Source organism: Stegodyphus dumicola, chromosome 4 (assembly GCF_044657685.1).
Source record: "Stegodyphus dumicola isolate Sdum_Otavi_A_Nest chromosome 4, ASM4465768v1".
NCBI lineage: Eukaryota > Metazoa > Arthropoda > Arachnida > Araneae > Eresidae > Stegodyphus > Stegodyphus dumicola.
This window is the reverse complement of record NC_140771.1, coordinates 28,440,519-28,455,652: the sequence shown is the minus strand read 5'-3', so window position 1 is coordinate 28,455,652 and position 15,134 is coordinate 28,440,519. Positions and strand designations below refer to the sequence as shown.

Genomic DNA, 15,134 nt, shown 5'->3' with positions numbered 1-15,134 from the left:
GTGGGCTTTTTTCCTAGAACCTCCTACAACATAGTAAAACTTTTCATTGGGTTACCTAACCTGCGTACAGAAAATAAACTTCAAATGGAGTCTGTAGGCAGAGGATACTTTAGAAAATAAAAGATCAGATTTAAAAAAATAAACTTTTACGGTAGCAAAATTTCACAATATTTCCTGAAATTTGTAGTGATCAAGCAGTGAATCATTGCACAACTTTTCTTTTGGCTTAGCTTTCATGATGGACGTGTCAGACGTACATGATGATCGAAAATTAGGAAGACAAAAAATATCAACAGATTAAAAGAAGTGTAATGCTGGGCATCACAGCCGAGGCAACGGGTGCAGCTGCAGAGAGGCAGTAAATAAGGGGTGAAAAATTTTAGTTATGCTGTGCAACAAAATGCCTCTAACCCTGTGCAATATTTCTCGGCGCCTCTAACATAGTTAAGGCGGTCTACTACAGCAGCATTACAATACTAAAAATTTTTTTACACGCAGAATCGCTAATTAAGAAACTATGTTGCGTGCAATTTGGCAGAAATATAAAGCAATAGGTCAGTTTTCGAATCACAATGTTAGAATCAGGTTTGAAATGAAATTTACTTAAATATTATATTTTAAAAAAATTAGTTTGAAATACGTAATTTTAATGTGTAGTTTGGAAAGCCATCAATAGATGGCGCTACGAGTTAAAATTTAACATTGTAATCTTATTTCTGCAAAAATTCACGAAGTAATTGATTTTGATATCAGTTATAAATCATATTTTTTTCTAAATAATGTTTAGAAGCGTTTCATATATTCCTTTATACACAGTTTTCACTAAACATTGTCAGCTGTCAGCAGAATGACGTTTACGGCAACCCTATTGCATTGCTATTCCGCACTCGTTTTGTTTACATTTATTTGTACTGTGGTCAGTTTGCAAAAAATATGCGAAAATATCAAGGACGACCGAAAAAACATCCTGGTTTTAATAAAAGATCCAGAATTCAGCGTAAACGTCGAGCTCAAGAAAAAAATATGAAATTAAATTCCCGAGATGTGGAAGATTCCGAACAAGCGGATGTTTTCGAAAGGTGAGAAATAATTTATTCTTTATATCGACTACCCCGTGTTTATGATTTCGTAGTAAGTTAATTCCGAAGTAAAATATGCGTATTTTTTTTATTGAAGGTCAGAAATTATTGATACAACTGCATCTGTGTGAAAGGAGAATCATTGCCCGGATGATTTTTTTACAAAGTAAGTTTTTTTTTTTTTTTTTTTTTTTTTTTTTTTTTGTATATGTGTGTATGAGGGGATGCTAATAATTGTTCAATTCTGTTATAAGAATTTATTCCTCCATTCACACTAAATTGTTGGGAAATATTGAAAGGGTAAATTCCAATTCACAAGGAATTGCTGAAATAATTGAATCTTTTTAAAAGTATGAGCATGTTCTTGCGATCTAAATTGAATTCACCATCATTACATGCATTATTGGAAATTTTATAGTCATATGTTTGCTACGAAATGCTTTGTCAGTTACCTATGGTATATTTTAACAGGTGTATGCACATTTATTCATGTGCTCGCTGTTCAACTTGCTTTTTTTTATTATGTCATTTACTTGGATGTTAAAACTTTCTTTTAGCGTTGGAACATTTTATGATCATTTAGTAAAATTTATATATAAATATATATTATTGCTTGTTTATTTATGGTTCTGTGTATTTGTCATGTATGCATGTTGTGAAGTGTAGTTTTTGAAAAATATGTCACAAATGTTAAATTCCACCAAAAGCTGAATTGAATTGATATTGGGATGCAGGTAATTAGAAAATATCTGCTGTGTATTTTGAGCGTAAACCAAACTAGTGCCAAGAATGGGACCAATACGCTCAGGCTTGCTTAGCCTTTTTGCCATTGTCCAAATTGAATTATCTCCAGTATAAAGGGAGTGAATGCTTTCTCTGTATAACATTAAAATAACCGTCTGATCAAAAATCTACCAATAAGAAACTTTTCATATGTTATGTGACAGACTTTTTGCAAACAGAAGTCCTCAGCTCTGTTCTTGTACATGTTTTTTAATTGTGGTTCAAATGTGTACTTCTCAAAGGAATTCTTCTCATAGGAAGATTATCTGAACATTTAAAAACTATATTCTGCTTTTAGGGGCCTAATATTTTATGCCCCTAAAATTAATATTGAAATTTCTAAAATGTTGAAAAATATGTCATCTGGATTCTGTACAAAAAATATAATCCCCTTTTTCATTTCTGCATTTGCAATTCCTGCATTTTCTTTATTCCTACATTTTTTAATTGGAAGGAATTTCATTCGCAGAGCCCTCTAATTTATTCTTACAAATCATGTAGTAATGTACCATTTTAGATAGATATAAATAACACATTTTGTAATTTTTCTAAACTGTGGTTATACAGCATGATATAATAGCTACACAGGGTATGGCGAAACAGTATACAGCAATATCTGTCGCACTGTCTGAGATGGGTGGTAGTCATACATAGCTTAATGCTTAAATTTGTTATGTGTTATTTATTTATTCATGTTTTTTTTTTTTTTTTTTTTTTTTTTAATTATGTTATAGCAGTTTATTTCTTTCATTCTTAGCTCCGGAAGTGAAAAATTTGACTTTTCTACGCCAGAAGTTACAGCTAATGTTCCTAAGACAAACCAGGCTTTCCTGAGGTAAGTTGGTTTATTTTTAAAATAGATATTAGCTGTGCATGATATTACAGTTACTTAATTATGGTTAACTAATTATGTATTAATTTAGAAGTCAAGCAACCAAAATCAGCGTTATATTTTCAAATAGTGAATATTTCAAAATATGATGCTGATTTTTGTTGCTTGACTCTCAAATTAATACTTGGTCGGTGTGTTATTGTATCTTAATTAAACTAATTATGGTTCTTTTCTTCTCAGTTCTGATCTGGACATTTCAGTTATTGACTCTGACGTAGAAGGTAGAAATACAAGCTCTCTTTTGGGGTAAATATGTATTTCTCTATGCCAAAATTAAAATGTCATCATTTATGTTTTTCTTTTATGGTGTTACATTATGTTGTTTACATACTGATAGCTATTAAAACTGTTAAATATAATATTGTAGCTATCAAAAAGAGGGGGATGAATTTGATTTGTACCAAATTTGGACGTTTTGCATGAAAGAACTTGAAAATAAAAGATTTTTTTAAAAATATATTCATTGAAATCAGTGAAATTTTCAGTCGGGACACTGAAGCAAATGAAAATATTTTGGGGTTTGATTCTTTTGATGGGAGCCTCATCAATAAGCCTACTATCTTTTTTAAATATTGCTTCTTTTTCATTGTTTTCATGATGTTTTATGTTCCCTTCATGAAAGAGATTTTTAATAATTTAAATTTTGTTAATAAAATATAACAAAATGAAATCTGTGATTATGTGGCTGTTATTTTTTCCATATATATTTATTTGAGGAAAACCACAAATTTTATTATTTTACAGAATTTTTAAGAAAAATATAAGGATAAAATTTTTTAAATAATTCTGATTACTACCTTTGCTTTCCTCTCATAATGTGCCTCAAATTAGAGCAATTAGACAACAAATTTAAGTCGTGATCTTTTTTTTCCAAGTTTTTTTTTTTTAGGCTTAGGAGTATAAATTGCTTATCCCCACAAGACAGTGCATCTTCTTAGTATGCAATCCTAAGGCTCCGTTCACATGATGGTATAAATGTCATAGACGCATAATCATAAGGCACAAAATGTGGGAGTTCCATTCACACCTGCGAGAGAGGGTCTAAGCCATAGCCAATTAGAGAAGCTAAATTTGTGCATGCATGTATGTGTCTACAGCTTTCTCTCTCAATAGGTTTTATGTATATGCTCTGATTGGCCGACTCTTATATCAAGTCGGCACAAAGTTGAAAACTTCAAGCTTAATGCCCAAACTAGTTTTTGTGACATAGCAAGGTCTGACTACAAAGCGTTGTTAGTTGGGAATTATGACATTTATACAACGGCTTGAATAGAGCCTTAGAAAGCCATTTGGTAACTGAGTTATCCACCATGAAAGAGTTATTCTTGCCCCTCTGAATTCAGTGTTTACTGGAACACGAACATTTTATACTCAGGTGTAGAGGCCCTTCATGTGAAACCTCCGGCACACAAAGTAGTGACTAATATTGCACGAGCAAATGACACTGCGAGCATGGAAGCAGCAGTTGTGAAGATGACTCATCTTCTTGTAGTAATATACTGGTAATCCAGTGTATTATTATTGTTAATTTATTTGCTATCTGTTGCCTAAATTTCCTAAACCTAATTGCGAATGGGCTGCCTGCATGGGCGTTTTCATGGTTTTCCCCGTGTATATGAGCCATTTCCCTTAGAAAGTCCTCCATGAAAGCATTCCTCCTCTTAGGAAGATCAAGTGCTTTGCTGTCATCAAATAAGCCAAATTTAAACCTAATTTGTAATATTTATATATATTAATTATATATATGTATATATATTGTATATATATATATTTTAGCTTGGAGTCTGAGCCTCTTCAGGAGAACCTTAATGATGAATTTCTGTGTCCTGATTCACCTTTAATTATCGAAAGGGAAGATCGACGAAAGGCAAATCCATTACCATCTGGCAGAACAATTTGCAATATGTCTTTTGTAATAGTGCAGGCTAGGACATTAGAGCAACATTCCCTAAATTGTAAATTTGGAGGATCATTTATTTTTAACAAAGTGATTCGACGTGGTCTTGTCACTACATATAACTATGTATGTGATAAAATTTTATGTGGGGAAATGGCAACAATTTGTTCTGATATGGAGAAAAGCAGCCTAAATCAGCTTGCAGTATTAGGTGCGTTATCTACTGGCAGTGGATTTTCACAAGAGGAGGAAAAGTTTAGCATCATGGAAATTCCGTATATGAGCAACTCGACCTTTGCTTCTTGTGAGCGAACTACTGGCAAAATAATACAGGGATGTGCACAGGAAACTATGTGTGCTGCTATAGAAGAGGAGAAAAGGCAGGCAGAACTTCGCAATGATAAAGATAATGATGGTTATCACTGTATAACTGTCATTGTTGATGGAGGTTGGTGTAAAAGAAGCTATGGGCATGGTTACAATGCTTCAAGTGGCATATCAGTTATTATAGGCATGGTCACCCAGAAAATTTTGTTTGTTGGAATTCGCAACAAAGTGTGCCTTATATGCAGTGCTATTGAAGATGGCAAGATGCCAAATAAAGTGCACCTTTGTTGGCGAAATTGGAATGGGCCTTCTACAGGTATGGAAAGCAGTGCCATTGTGGAAGGTCTGAATTATCTCCAGTGTGTTCACAAAATACGTTGTACTCGACTTGTTGGAGATGGAGATGCTAACACAATGGCCAAAGTGAAAGAAAGCGTTTCATATGGAGGACGGGTGATCAAAGTAGAATGTGCTAACCATGCTGTTCGAAGATATCGCAGAGCTCTTGAGAAACTTCAGCAAAATACTGCGCGCTTCCCAGGGGCTAAAGGAATTGCTGCCCGTAAATTGCTGAAAATTAAAATGCCACTGTTAGTCAGAGGTGCTAGAGTAGCTATAAAAGCTCATGCTTTACCTAGCCATTATCAGCACACACAAGAAGCTATTGATGCATTAGTATCTGACTTGAGAAATGGGCCACATCATACATTTGGCAAGCATGATGCTTGTAGTGCTTTTTGTGCAAAGAAAGGTGCAGAGTTGGACAGCACATACAATGAAATTTTTTCCTCGGGTATGTTGCAAGCTATTGAAGCAGAAGTGGGAAGAGTACTGATATCGTGTATGCCATATGGTTTTATTGAATTTTTTACTGATTTCTGCATTATTAATGAGCAATTTTTTCCAGTTTATTGTTTCTGAGATCACAAACTTGGAATATATATTCGAAAGTAGTGGTTCCTCTCACTGCTGCTGAAGAATGTGACCTTGATTTCTTCAAACACCTTAAAATGCTTGCTCATAACGATTTCCTGCAGAAGCAAAAATGAGCATCCAGAGATGAAAGTTTCCAAACTCTTCAAAGCAAGCGGATAGCATTGAACAGCAACCTGGGGATGATGAAAGTCATAAAATCTGGTGACCCGACAGGCAAGAAAATTTAAATGATGATAGCTGCTATAAGCCGATCGGCGGAAGTTCAGATTCCGGCAATGAGCCAAGAAGAAATAAAACTATTTGTCACCAGCCAGAAAGAGTAAGGAAAGTGTCTGCTAACATGAGAATGAAGGTTTTTGATGCTGCAAAAAAGCTGATGGAAATAGAAATGCCAGTACCCAGCCTGACATTCCCCCCCCCCGGGGGTTGACGTAGAGAACTCTGCGAAGCTACTGGCTAGGATCTGTATCTAGGCAGTCTCGGATTCTGCTACACCAAACAAGTGGCTTGCATTAATCCTATCACAATTCAGGACTCCTGATTCAGCTGGAAGGACATCCATACAATGATATTTGAGAAGAAGACATACAAAATTGAGTATTGTGGAAAGATGATTGCTTATATCTTGAACGTGGATGATCCACTTGTCTACAAAACTCATAACCATTCTAAAAAATAAGGACATCAAATTTCAGTGCATCCTGCTCTCACAAGAGAGAAAGGTGATCATTAGAAGCCTTCCCAGCTCCACATGTTAATGCTGCCTCATGTTGCATAATATAATAATACACACACTGGCCAATCAATAAGAAACCTTTCAGATTTTCATCTGAATGCATGCTAGGGATGAAATATCCAAATTTTTTCTATGATGTGAATTATACTTGGTTAAAATGCCAGTATAAGTAAGGTGTAAGAGTGCTTTTCATGATGAATGAAGTAAAATGGGGAAAAAAGGCGGCAGATCGTTCACCATTTGAAAAAGGGGCTTATTGTTGGTGCACATTTAGTGGGGGCATCGATTTCGAATCCTTCTCTAAAAAATGTAACTGCAGTTCGAGCATAGTTTTCAAAGACAGTGATCGGCGGTATCTCCGATGAATTGTACGGCAGAACACGGATTCAACTATCACAAATCGTCAACCAAGGCTCTTCCCAACAAATTTCAGCTAGAACTATGCGCAGCGAATTGCAGAGGGATAGGAATGCATAGTTTTGGTGCCTGTAAGAAAATCACTCAGTTCTGCCGACATGCAAGACTTCATTTTCAGTGGTGTCGAGAAAAGACACTGGACATCTGAGGATTGGAAATGGGTAATGTGGTGGGATATTACATTATGTATTACATATTAAACATAAGTTATGGGTTACCTCATAACTACAGAAGGTTCCTGTTCGCTGCCAGAAAAGGTTGAAGTAATCTGCAATGTAAATTACCGACAATACATGAGCTTTGTTCATTTATGGGCATGATAAAATTTTATCGATGCTTTTTGAAAAATGCTGCAGAAACTCAAGGAGTCATACACGAAATGTTAAAGGGTGATAAAAAAAGATCATTGTAAAGTTCCATGCACAGATGAAGGTGTTTAGTGTATTTAATTATGGCAAAGCACACTAGGGCTATCTGCCTAAGAGAAGGGATGCCTTCGTGGAGGACTTTCTAAGGGAAACTGGCTCATATACACGTTACACATGGGGAAAACCACGAAAACGCCCATGCAGCCAGTACGTTCGCGGGATTCGAACCTCGGACCGAACTACCAGTGTTCAGCGATTTTACCGCTCTGCTGCTGGTAGGCCTGCACAGATGAAGGAATTCACCAGTTTGAGAAGTGCAAATCTGATTTAGTCAATGGTGCCCTTTTGTGTATCCCAATGGATTACCCTTTGTGTGCAGATACATCAGACTTTCCTATAGGATCAGTATTGCAGCAATTGGAAGAACAAGAACAAGACTGAAAACCTATTGTGTTCTACTCTAAAACATTAAATAATGCACAGAAGGTTTATAGTACCTATGACAGAGAATTCTTAGGAATATATCTTTCTGTCAAGCATTTTAAACATGTATCGGAAGGACGCAAATTCATCATACTTACTGATCACAAGCCACTGTCATATGCATAGAAGCAAAAGAATGGGAAGGCATAACCCAACTGGGAAGACAACAACACCAACTTCAGTATATATCGGAATTTTCAACTGATATTCAGCATATTGATGCCAAAGAAAATTTAGTTGCAGTTGAAGTAGTCTCAGTTACTGGCTATGAAGCAGTAGCAGATGCTCAAGAATATAATGAAGAATTGCAACATTTAATGACAGGTAGTGCTTCACTGAAATTTAAATCATCTACATTAGCATTTTGGAAAACATTAAGATGTGACAGCTCAACAACCAGTATCAGGCCTTTTATTTCAAAGCAATTTAGACAACAAATGTTTCATCAAATTCATAATTTTGCTCCTCTGGTATCAGGACAACAGTCAACGAGATGACTGAAAAATTTATCTTTCCAAATATAAAGAAAGAAATTCACGAATAGACTTAAAGTCCTGTTAATTGTCAAAGGAGCAAAGTCAACAGGCATACAAAATCTAAAATAGCCGAGTTCCAAGCACCTCATGCTAGATTAAGTATTGTGCAAGTTGACCTGATTGGGCCATTACCACCATCTGCTGGTAGGACGTATTATCTGACATTTATTGACCATTTTTCCTGTTAGGGAGAAGTAGTTTCTTTACCAGATATCACAAGAGAAATGGTTGTCAAAGCATTTTACAATCATTGGATTAGCAGATTTGTTGTGCCTAGTTCCATAATCTCAGATCAAGGAAGACAGTTTGAGTCGCAGCCTTTCAAGAGCCTTGCAAAAGTATGTGGTGCTAAAGTTTTACGTTCCACTCCATACCACCCACATTGCAGTGGGAAAATTGAGCAGTTTCTCAGAACTTAAAAAAATGCAATAAAGGCTCACAGCAACATCAGATGGACAGAAATCCTTCTAGGATTCAGAGTTGCAATATGTCCTGATACTAATCACTCTGTAGCTCAAATGGTATATTTTATGCAAATAAGGTTACCATGTCAGTTTTTCGACTACCTACCACTAAAACTAAACCTGAACCATTTGTAACAAATTTACTGTCTTTTATGGATCAGCACCAGTTTATCAACTGCTAACAAACATAAAATATTTATGCATAAAGACTTGAGATCATGTTCTCATGTGTTTGTGAGAACTGATCGTGTGAAAAAAGCACTTGAATTTGCTTATTGAGGGACCATTTTTTTGTGGTGAAAAAATATGATAAATATTTCCGAGTCTTAATTAAGGACAGACAAGTTAACATTTCATTGACAGACTGAAACCAGCTTATTTGTTACTTTCGAACAAATTACTAGAAACAGTGACTAAAAATAAAAAACCATTTCACATTTCATGTACCCAAAATTCTGATATTGTACCTAACGTCAAATCTATTATTCTAGATGGTATGAAAATCAGAAAATGTGTTGGATTTAAGGACTAATGTTTTGTATATTTTGCTATACTTCATCATCTTCTAAATATTAGTAAATATATATCTGCATTAGTGATAATCAGCTGTGAGCACATAGTGCACCATCTGCAACTCATTTGGGTATAAACTATGCTAGTGATTATAATGTCCTTGCTTTTTCCCATATGCCATATGTTGCATGAAATTTTGTTATATGAATCTAGCTTCCTGTGAGGAATTTCTGTGATCTTTCTAGTATGTATGGTCAAGAATTAGGCTTGTGATATACTGTCATGATTTTGCCCACATGTTCCCTGAATATACTACCATTTCCTTAGGAAGACTTCCAAGAAGAATACTGTTGTGAGTTCTAAGCCTAACTATGGTTTGGAACTGTTTATAATGAATTATTGGGATTCTGCACATGTAATGTGGATGCAATTCTATTTCCATTTAGAAGATTTTCTGCAAAGGCAATGCTTTAGCTGTGAGATAATTCTGTTTTGGAAATAAAACTGATATTTATTTAGATTTGTGGTATTTATAAGGCAGTTTATCAATAGCAGGTAGCATCTTGCCTCTTTGCTTTGATCAGGGCCTGTGCAACCAGTGGTAGTCAAAATTTTATAATTTAGCAGAGGGCACTGAGCAGCAAAATTTAGAGGCAAAAAAATGTTCAGAACTTACGAAGACATCAGCCAGCAGAATTTAGGATATGCAGAGATTGCACTGAGTGGCAATAGTGCCATATGTTACATTTGCTATCTGCATTATTAATTTGTGAAACAATTTCAGCTGCTTGAAAATGCATTTTTCTGTTAGAAATTTGTATTTCTTGCAATTTCTTTTTTTTGGGGGGGTCGAGAATATGGTGTTAAAAATATTTTATCATTTTCTTTTTTTTTTTTCTTTTCAGGTGAAAATTTTGTGCATGATTTGGCTTTCATTGAGACGTCTCTGGGTCAGGAGTTACTAAGGAAGAGAAACTTACATGCAGGTTGAAGGATGCAGTGTCAAATGTATAAGGAATATAAAAGATGCTGTATATTAGTATAAGTTTGAATAACCATAATAAAAAAATTTCTTGAAAATTGTGTTTTTTCTGCGAGTTATTAAAATTGGAAATAATTAATTACAATATTTATGAAAATTTTCGAAAATAAAAATACAAGTAGTATTTAAAAAGTACTGCAAAACTCATTTTTAAGTAGAAAAATTATTCTCAGATGAAATTCTTTATGCAAAAGGATTCGATTATGCAAAAGGACTTTTTTAGTATTTGAAAGGTTCATTTGAACCCAACAACTGAAACTAACGTATCCCCAGTTTATTGATACCAACCATTTTGTTGGTATCAATGAACCCACTACTTTCTAAAAGCATTTCTGTCAATTACTAAGGGCTAATGAACAAGTGTTGAATTCTCAAGATGAATGTTGCCGAAACAGAAAAAAGTGTACTTCAGAACATTCTGCAGTAGCTCAAACAAAGTCACGGACCTCATCTATACTGTAGTCAGAGAGAAATTATTCCCCTTCCTTTTCTTTCAAAAGCTGAGTTTCCAAACGCACAACGGGAGGCCGTTGCTAAAAGCTGTGGAACCAGTTTTATAGCTATTTTTAGCAACTTGTGAGCTGTTTTTCAGATAACACAGTAAATCTCGGGGAGGGGGAATTTGAAATCATGATCACTGCCGGTACGGCAGAATTTACGTACAGCAAAATTGTAAAATTCAGCGAAGCATCAAGCAATAAAATTTTAGAATTTTGTGGGAAGGGCACTTGACAACAGAATTTATTGCGTACAAAGTCAGCAAAATGCATAGCGCCGTACCTGATTCATGATACAGCAGTATTCATTACCAATAGCAAACTTGTTTGAGGATAAGTTCGAAAAAATGTTTTCTAGTTGTTACCTAAAATCGGTAAACAATAATCTTTGAAAGATTATTCGATTATATCGTTACTAATATGGTAAAAATTTGAAAAGCAATCAGAAGCCGTATCTCTAGGGTCTTCAAGTCACGATTTGTTTTTATTTGTTCGAATATGATATTTATATCTCTCTTCCTACAAGTATGTATCTTCGTACGTATAAAGTATCAAAAATAATAAAAGTAATTAATAAATTTTCTCTAGTTGCCCTGAAAACTACATCTGAATATAAAGATAAGAAAGACATCAGTAAATTGCTGTTGTTATTTGCTGATCATAATGGTAATCAACCGAACATGATCACATATACCGTCTTCAAAACTTTGATTTTTATCAAGCTTCATATAAATACTAGGTTTTTGTTAGTCACGTAATTTGACATCCTAAATTTAAGATGACAGATGAAATAATGACTAGTTCTGAATTAGCTCACTCAGGAAGTAAAATTTTCTCCTTCCCGTCAATATAGCATATTTATAGCTCCCAATGATGGCGATCACTAACTAAATATGTTATGGATTAGAACCCTATTGCACTCCATAAGTTTTTCTTTATTCGCTTTATGTGCATGCATGCATGCTTGGTTGTGGAAGAAATTAAAAAGCCCCCCCCTTTTTTTTTTTTTTACTTAGGTTATTCGAATGTATACGCCAGACATTTATTTGTTGAACTGTAGTTATAATTTGGAACGTGGTGCTAGAGCCGTTGGAGCCGAACCGAACGTCAGTTTGTTTAGAATTATAGAGTTTGATTACGCCAAAGCAGGTGAATTTGGAAAACACCAAAATCGGTCATGCATCCAACTCGTTATCGAGGCTTGAACTCCGGATGAACTACCAGTGTTCGGCTACTCGCTTGCTAGAACTGCGTTAGGCTCTTTGAATGTAGCAAAGCCACGAGGGTTACCTTCTTAAGATGGCAGGCCTTCGTGGAGTCATTTTCTGAAGGCTTAGATTAGGTTATTATGGCAAAGCACAGTAGGATGCCTTCATGTTGAACTTTCTTAGAGAAATTGACAACCCATACACGTTACACATACAGAAAATTATGAAAACGTCCATGCAGCCGGCCCGTTAGCCTTTATTCGAATCCAGGTCGAAACTACCAGTGTTCAGCGATTTAATTCCTCTACCGCGGGAGGGCCTAATTGCTGAAAGGAACTGGCTTGTATTCATGTTACACACGGTGAAAACAAACAATGCAACCAGCTGATTTGTCTGGCATCGAACCCAAACCAGTTCGAACTTCCAGTATTCAGTAGTTTTAACCACTCGGCCACTGGTGGCGTGTGGTAGGAGCCACAGATAATGTACTGAGTAGCAAAAATCCCTAATAGTGGCCCTGGTTACTAGTAGGATTGTAAGTATATTGGTAATCATCCAATCTACAGCAAGGAAATTTCGGAGCTTAATTGTAAAGTCAAATGCGACACTCCGATAAACGTGGTATATGTAGAGATGGAAAAATTTATTATTTAAAATACTTGTATTTATTAGTAAACATTTTATAAAATTTATTCTTAATTTAGCGTTTAAGAATTCTAAGAGAGTTATCTGAGTATTTTTTCCTCCTTTGGTAATCCAATAAAATTGAGTAAATTTATGTTCTGTAATATCTTTGCGTGTTATATACATAGTTTTTTTTTTTTTTTCTTTCAAAGTTAGACAAGTTTACACAAACAATATAGGTCGAAAAGGGAGCTGGTCTGCGCCCGGTGAGCCTGTCGGCAGCGTCGCAAAGCGTAATTTGACTAACGAAAAGATCATGCTTTGGATCTGGTGATCTGGATAGTCACTTGTGTTGAAAAATAAATTTATTTCAACAACATAGGCCAAAAATTTAGTTGATCTGCGCCCGTGAGTCCGTCGGCAGCATCGTAAAGCGTAATTTGACTAACAAAAAGATCATTCTTTTGTATTTGGTGGGATTGCCGTGGTATTAATCACAAATAGTATATGGAAAAAGGTAAAACCCTTGACAGTAAAGGATACAACGAGATGCTAGTGCATGTTGACGCTGTTATCAAGGAAAAGAGTCGAATTGAGTTCCGGCGCAGAAAGGTAACGTTCCATCAAGATAATACCATACGTGTCTGCATTCACCGGCTAGCCTCTGTACGGACTCGAAAGGGATCTTTCACCACATCCACCATATAACCCCGACATCGCACGTTCGGACTTTCAGCTACATCTTGCTGGTCCTATCTTCACTTCTGCACAAGACGTCCGAAATGAGGTTGACCTGTGTTTGGACTCGGGCCACCAAGTTTCCGAGCCGAAGGTTTTGAAAAACTACCAAAAAATTGGCAGAAAAGCATAGATTTTTGGTAGTGATTACTATCCGCACTAAAGGTACTGACTGCTTTTTTTTCATAACTTTATGAAGAACGTTCGTGCTTAAAATTTTCGTTACAACCATTAAATTCTGTAATTTATGAATTCCTTCCCACTTCTCATGTATTTATCAACTGTTCTTTATGAACCTGATATTCCTACAATTATCAGCTGTACTTTATAAATCTGATATGTAGAAACGCAATTTGATTTTATGCATTTCAGTATCAAGTGAAATCTTTAAACTAATCGTTCATTATAACACTTTATGTTGTTTTCATTCAAAGCTGAATTCAGATAATGTGCCGAGGTTGAACTACCAGTAATAGGCGACTTTAGCGCTCGCCCGCTAGAATTTAGAGAGGAACTGAGTGCTAGAATTGGGTTAGGCTCTTTGAATATAGCAAAGCCACGAGGTGGCAGATAGCAGATGCTTTCGTGGAGGAAGTTTCTGAAGGCTTAGTTTAGTTTATAGCAAAGCTCCCCATACACGTTACACACGGGGAAGATTATGAAAACGCCCATGTAGCCAGCCCGTTCGCCTTGATTCGAACCCAGGTCGGAACTACCAGTGTTCAGCGATTTAACCGCTCGGCCGCGGGTGAGCCTAATTGTTGAAGGAAACTGGGTCGTATTCATGTTGCACAACAGGAAAACAAACCATGCAGCCAGCTGGTTCGCCTGGGATCGAACCGAAACCAGGTCGAACTTCCAGTAATCAATATTCTTAATCACTCAGCCACTGGCGGCGCGTGGCAGAAGTAAGAGCCACAGATATTGTAGTGAGCAGCAAAAACCTCTAATACTGGCTCTGGTTACTAGTAAAATTATATATTGGTAATAATCCAATCTACAGCAATGAAATTTCGGAGCATAATTGTGAAGTTAAATACGACACTCCGATAAACGTGATAAAGATGAAAAATTTTTTAAAAAAGGAAACTTACTATGCAAATACATGTATTCATTAGTAAACATTTTATAAAATTTATTCTTAATTTAGCGTTTATGAATTCTCAGAGAATTATCTCATCGAATTATTTTTTTCTCCTCTGGTAATCCAATATAATTGATTAAATTTATGTGCTGTTAATATCTTTGCCTGTTATGTACATAGTTTTTTTTTTTTTTTTTTTTTTTTTTTTCCGTTCAAAGTTAGATAAAACTGAACGTACGTTACACTGAAATTACTTTGTCTAGAAAGTAAGCGCTTGAGTAGAAACAGATGTTGGGTTTTATTTTTAGAAGACATGAGATCGCTTTCTGTAAAGTAATGTTATAAAATTTTGAATTTGAAATAATCGTACTTCGTTTTTAGTAGCGCAGAATGATAAAGATTTAATGAGAATATAGCAAAGCATCTTTTTAGAGACGCTGTTATAATTTTGCTATTTTATTTTTTTATGGTAGGTCAAGGAAAAAGGCAGGCTGCTAAATACGGTAACAG

At 35.5% G+C, this 15,134-nt stretch overlaps 1 long non-coding RNA gene across 1 annotated transcript; it reads left to right on the top strand.

Moving 5' to 3' along the window:
- Positions 1-457: 457 nt before the first annotated feature.
- On the top strand, positions 458-10,511 carry LOC146997501 (uncharacterized). The gene is made up of 5 exons (XR_015040592.1): positions 458-1,079; positions 1,177-1,245; positions 2,620-2,697; positions 2,935-3,000; positions 10,337-10,511. It is a non-coding gene; the product is annotated as an uncharacterized LOC146997501 (long non-coding RNA).
- Positions 10,512-15,134: the final 4,623 nt, after the last annotated feature.